This window comes from Drosophila ananassae (assembly GCF_017639315.1).
Source record: "Drosophila ananassae strain 14024-0371.13 chromosome Y unlocalized genomic scaffold, ASM1763931v2 tig00000106, whole genome shotgun sequence".
Lineage (NCBI taxonomy): Eukaryota > Metazoa > Arthropoda > Insecta > Diptera > Drosophilidae > Drosophila > Drosophila ananassae.
The window spans coordinates 325,417-331,842 of NW_025319066.1; the positions used below are offsets into that span (position 1 = coordinate 325,417).

At 36.0% G+C, this 6,426-nt stretch overlaps 1 long non-coding RNA gene across 1 annotated transcript; it reads left to right on the forward strand.

Moving 5' to 3' along the window:
• Positions 1–331: 331 nt before the first annotated feature.
• Positions 332–1,449, forward strand: LOC116655681. Its single transcript, XR_004310747.2, has 3 exons — positions 332–528; positions 605–1,158; positions 1,225–1,449. It is a non-coding gene; the product is annotated as an uncharacterized LOC116655681 (long non-coding RNA).
• Positions 1,450–6,426: the final 4,977 nt, after the last annotated feature.

Genomic DNA, 6,426 nt, shown 5'->3' on the forward strand with positions numbered 1-6,426 from the left:
AGATCCCACCTTCAATCAGCCACAAGGTATTGATTTGCTGCTCGGGGCAGAATATCTCCCACAAATCATCGAGCCGCTACATATAAACCTAGGACAAGGACAGCCACTACTTCAACGAACCCCGTTAGGATGTATTATATCCGGACCAGCATCAACCAGCTCTATGGTACAAACCAATCCACCCATGAACAATGCCATATCAGCCATCGAAGAACCAAGAATCGAGAGCCTGCTCGAACAGTTTTGGATGTTAGACACCCTCCAAGAAACGCAAAGGGCCCTTACCATGGCAACAGTATTTCATGGAAAATATAAAAAAGGGGGCTATTGAAATTTGCGTATTCAAATATGCAAAAGTAACATAGACAGTTATGCTATATATTCACTTGAATGTAAGGATGTAGCAAGTGTATACACACTATTAATGTGTTCCTTGTTTCTCGCCTATTTGTTGATATCTTGTCCTCTTGACATTTTACTTCACTTCATTTCTGGCATTGAGAGCGTGTGGTTTATAAAATCTTTATTGTGTGTTTTATTTATTCATTGAGGGTTTCTGGTTAATACTTAATTGTATTACTTATTTATTAACAAAAACCAATAGGTTATGGGCCCAGACACAACTACAGTGAATAAGTAAAGCATACCTATATACATTTAATCAATTCGCGAGTTTTTTTTTTCTGGAAACGCTTTGACAAATTAGCCGCAAATCACCACGTAGCGGCAGGACGGTGTTACAAGATAGTACTACTGTTGAGAAACGTTATTGCTGTAAGAAGTTGCTGGAAATTGTGGCTGTGAAATTTGCTTTTGTGTGATAGAATCTTACAATGGATAAAGGGAAAAGAAATATCAAACCGTTTGACGGTGAGAAATATTCAATATGGAAGTTTAGAATGAGAGCGTTGCTGGAAGAGCATGATCTTCTGAAGGTTATAGATGAAACGCATGAAAAAGTGACTGATGAGATAAAAAAGGCAGAACGAAATGCAAAAGGTTTAATAATTGAATACCTAAGTGATGCATTTCTATCTTTCACTAACAGTGAGAGCACTGCTAAGCAAATTTTTGCAAATTTAGATGCAATTTACGAGAGAAGAAGCTTGGCATCACAACTATCTCTGCGAAAAAAACTTTTAGCCATGGAGTTAAAAGGTGACACTTCACTCCTGAATCATTTTAATTCATTTGATGACCTCATTACCGAACTTATCGCATCAGGAGCAAAATTAGATGATATGGATAAAATTTCCCATTTTGATGGAAATTGATGGTGTTATAAAGGCAATAGAGACTCTATCAGAAGATAACTTGACATTGGCTTTTGTAAAAACACGACTTCTTGACCAAGAAATAAAGCTTCGGAATATTAGTAAGGATACGAGTACTAAAGTCTTGCAAGCAGTAGGTAACAAGGAGTTCAAATATGCAAAATTTAACAATAATCCAATGCAAAAGTTTAAGAAAAAATTTTTTAAGCCAAGTTTCAAACCGAAACCAAAATGTTTTCATTGTGGTAAGCCAGGACATTTAAAGAAGGATTGTTTCTTTTTGAAAAGACAGCCAAATCAGAATTCTAACGTAAACAAAAGAAAGGAAGGGCAGGCTCAGATGGCAACAGCAGCAGCAACCCAACCAGAGCGTAGTTTTGCCTTCATGTTGAGAAATGCAACTTCCAATTCAAATACAAACGAGGCTGAGTTTATACTAGACTCAGGAGCATAAGACCACCTAATAAATGACACAGCATTGTTCTCCAAATATGACCATTTCCAATCAAATGTGCCCATCGAGATTGCCAAACGCGGAGAGTTTATCTACGCTACAGCCAAAGGAGTTGTCAATATTACCAGCTGCGGAAACCAAATCACCTTGCAAAACGTTTTGTATTGCAAGGATATTCCACACAACCTACTATCGGTAAAGAAAATGCAGGATGCAGGTATGACCATTGAGTTTAATCCTGGAGGTGTAAAAGTATCCAAGGATGGTAAATTGGTTTTTAATGGAATCCGTGAGTTCAATGTACCTATTATAAAATTTCAATTAAACAGTAAAGTATTGATGTCTAGAATTTCAAATAGTGCTGAGTATCGATTATGGCATGAAAGATTAGGTCACATAAGCGTAGGAAAATTTTTAGAAATAAAGCGAAATAGTCTTTTTGAAGATACTAATATTTTAAGCAATATTGATTTATGCGAGGCTTGTATAAATGGCAAGCAATCTAAATTAAAGTTTCAAAAATTTAAAAATAAGGAAAATATTACACGACCTTTGTTTGTTGTCCATTCCGATGTTTGTGGCCCAATAACACCCACTACCATTGATAATAAGAACTACTATGTAGTTTTTATTGATCAGTATACACATTACTGTGTAACCTATTTAATAACTTATAAGTCGGATGTGTTTTTCTGTTTCAAGGACTTTGTAGCGAAGAGCGAGGCTCTCTTCAATTTAAAAATTGTGAATTTGTATATCGATAATATCTTTCTGGTGAAATGCGTGATTTCTGTGTTGAAAAAGGCATCAGCTATCATTTAACGGTTCCTCATACTCCAGAGTTGAATGGTGTATCAGAACGGATGATACGAACTATCACCGAAAAGGCTCGATCTATGATCAATGGTGCTCAACTTAATAAACATTTTTGGGGTGAGGCTGTTTTAACATCAACCTATTTAATTAACAGATTCCCAAGTAGAGCATTGCAAAAGATAAATAAAACACCATTTGAGATGTGGCATAACAAAAAGCCAATGTTAAAGTATCTGAAGATTTTTGGTTCGACGGTATATGCATTGAATAAAGTAAAAAAAAGAAAGTTTGACGAAAGGTCAATTAAAGCTATACTTGTTGGATATGAACCAAATGGTTATAAATTATGGAATGAGGAATCGAGGAAATTTATGATAGCTAGAGATGTTGTGGTGGATGAAATAAACATGCTAAAATCGAGAGTTTTACATGGAAAAGTTTCGGATGTTCAAAGTAATACTGTTGAACAAAATAATGAATCTCTAACTAAAGAGAATGAAGAGTTGGATTTTCCTTTGGTGGAAAATAATGAATCTGTTGATTCTGAGTTAAATGAGCAACTCAATGAAAATTCCACATATCTTGAGAATGCCGATCCAGTCGTTGAAACTGGTGATAAATTAAAAGAAAATAAAAAGAAAGAAGAAATCAGACGCAGTGAAAGAATTAAAAGTAAACCCAAATTATCATATCGATTTTTAGAAAGATGTCTTATGAATACTCAAACATGCTTAGATGATATTCCTAATACTTTTGAAGAGATTAAGTTTCGTGAGGACAGATCTTTCTGGGAAAATGCTATACAGGATGAACTTAGATCTCATTTTCAAAATAATACTTGGACCTTAGTGCATAAGCCAGATAATAAAAACATAGTTGATTGCAAATGGATATTTAGTATTAAAAAAGATGAGTTTGGGAACTTAGTAAAGTACAAAGCTAGACTGGTAGCGCGGGGTTTCACTCAAGAATATATGACTGATTACGATGAGACATTTGCACCAGTTGCACGAATTTCCAGTTTTAGATTTTTGTTGGCACTTTCAAATCAACATGATTTAATGGTTCATCATATGGATGTAAAAACCGCATTTTTAAATGGAACTCTAAAGGATGAAATCTACATGAATGTTCCAAAAGGCCTGAATCATTCTTATGAGAAGAAAGTGTGTAAGCTTAATAAAGCTATATATGGCCTTAAGCAAGCTGCTAGATGTTGGTTCGAAGTCTTTGAAAGTGTATTGAAGGATGTTGGATTTCAAAACTTAGGAGTTGATAGGTGTATTTATATTTTGGATAAGGGAGATATTTCGAAAAATGTATATATCCTGTTATATGTAGATGATATAATAATTGCAACAAGTAAATCAGATACAATGTCAAAATTTAAATCTTATCTGCATGATAAGTTTCAAGTGACCGACTTACGGGAAATTAGACACTTTATTGGCATAAAAATTGACAGATCTGATGGAGAGATTTGTTTTAGTCAATCAGCATATATTAAAAGAGTATTGAGAAAATTGAATATGGAAGATTGTAATTCAGTTAGTACTCCCCTCCCAAGTAAGTTGGACTATATGGCTCTGCAATCGGAAGAACTATGTGATGCACCATGTAGAAATTTGGTTGGTTGTTTGATGTACATAATGTTATGTACACGGCCTGACTTAAGTACTTCAATAAGTATTCTAAGCAGGTATGCAAACAACAACAATAAGGAACTATGGCAATGCCTTAAGAGAGTTCTTAGATATCTGAAGGGAACTGTTAATCTCAAGCTAAGATTCAAGAAAGAAACTAATTTTAATAGTATTCTTACAGGATATGTAGATTCCGATTGGGCTGGAAATGAAACTGACAGAAGAAGTACCACTGGGTATTTATTTAAAATGTTTGAAAGTTGTTTGATTTCATGGAGTACCATGAAGCAAAAGTCAGTTGCTGCTTCATCTACTGAAGCTGAATACATGGCCTTGTTTGAAGGTGTAAGAGAAGCTCTTTGGCTTAAATCACTAATAAATGAGATTAGTCTAAAATTAAATGGTCCTATAGAGATTTTTGAAGACAACCAGGGTTGTATAAGTATTGCAAATAATCCTACTTGCCATAAGAGAACAAAGCACATAGACATTAAATATCATTTTACAAGAGAGCAAATTGAAAGAAAACTAATTTGTGTAAAGTATATTCCCACAGATCTGCAACTAGCCGATATACTGACGAAGCCATTACCAACTGCACGGTTTATTTCCCTGCGAAGCCAGCTGGGACTTGCTTAGTAAATCAACAAAAAAAAAAGTTTTTTTTGTTATTAATTTCAAACTTATGGAACTTATTTTGTTATCTAAAACTTATGTTACTTATGTTAATATTTTTTTTTGGTCTAGTTGGGTTTTTACTGGGTTTCCCCAACTCTTGCAGCAAATGCTGGACCTAATGTATCCCCAGAATTATATGAAAATATGAAGTTTTGAAAGAAATGAAAATACTAATTAAAATTAAAGCACAAACTCATGTCAAGAATCGTAGTGATAATCAATGTAACTTTTGAGGCGGCGTATTGAAATTTGCGTATTCAAATATGCAAAAGTAACATAGACAGTTATGCTATATATTCACTTGAATGTAAGGATGTAGCAAGTGTATACACACTATTAATGTGTTCCTTGTTTCTCGCCTATTTGTTGATATCTTGTCCTCTTGACATTTTACTTCACTTCATTTCTGGCATTGAGAGCGTGTGGTTTATTAAATCTTTATTGTGTGTTTTATTTATTCATTGAGGGTTTCTGGTTAATACTTAATTGTATTAATTATTTATTAACAAAAACCAATAGGGGCAGATAAAAGATTAAGTGTGCGGCTTCCATTTAAGGAAGATCCAAAAACATTGGGTAGTTCTTTTCCTATGGCATATCGGCGTTTCTACGCATTGGAAAAAAGACTTCAACGGGACCCTGATCTCCGGAAACAATATGTACAATTCATGGATCCATAGCAAGCAACATTCGTCGAGTCCAGGATGCCGTATTGAATGTGCTGATCGGAGGAAGGAAAATTAAGCCCTGCATTGGTGTCGGTGGAACAAGTAAAACAGGTGATCACAAAAATACAAACACACCTTCCACCGGGAAGACGACTACCCATCCCCAGTGAGACAGCAAAAGACTTATATCGATTGGCGACCACTCGGGTACATAAAACCGAGGACTTATTGATGTTCCATACAAGCATTCCATTAGTCGAAGAAGACGAATTCACGGTGTATCGGATGGAGCCAATTCCACAAATAACGAAAGAAGGCCTGGTGATAACGGAGACGGAAACAACATTTCTGAAATATCGGAAACAAGATATCTAGCACCTTCAGCAGTGTATCAGCGAGACGAACGGAAATATGGTATGCGAGCTTAAGCAGACGCTCTTTGGCCCGGATGGCCATCAACTCCCGTGTACAATGGCAGCACTATCAAGACATCGGGGATAAAGTATGTAAGCCAGAGCCAATCAGGGGGAACAGAACAGAATGCATGGATCTTTGGGACCACGAAGCCAACAACAATGACATATGTATGCTCGGCCGAAAAGGATCAAATCATCATCGACGGCGTAGGCAAACTGACAATTAGGCAAGATTTTGTGATCCAAAGCCCGACAATCACTTTATTGGGACGAGCGCAATTTAACTCATCAGGGACAGTAAAGATGTCAGGAAGTTACGTTCACGAGAGGCCGTCACAGGAAAGGATAAAGATCAGCTGGATCAGCTAGACGGACTACATGCAGAGGTGCAGGGATTAAAAACATGAACGAAGCAGGCACCGGAAAATGTAGACAGCAAGGCAGACTGGAATCTGATTCATCAATACTCCGGAGTAA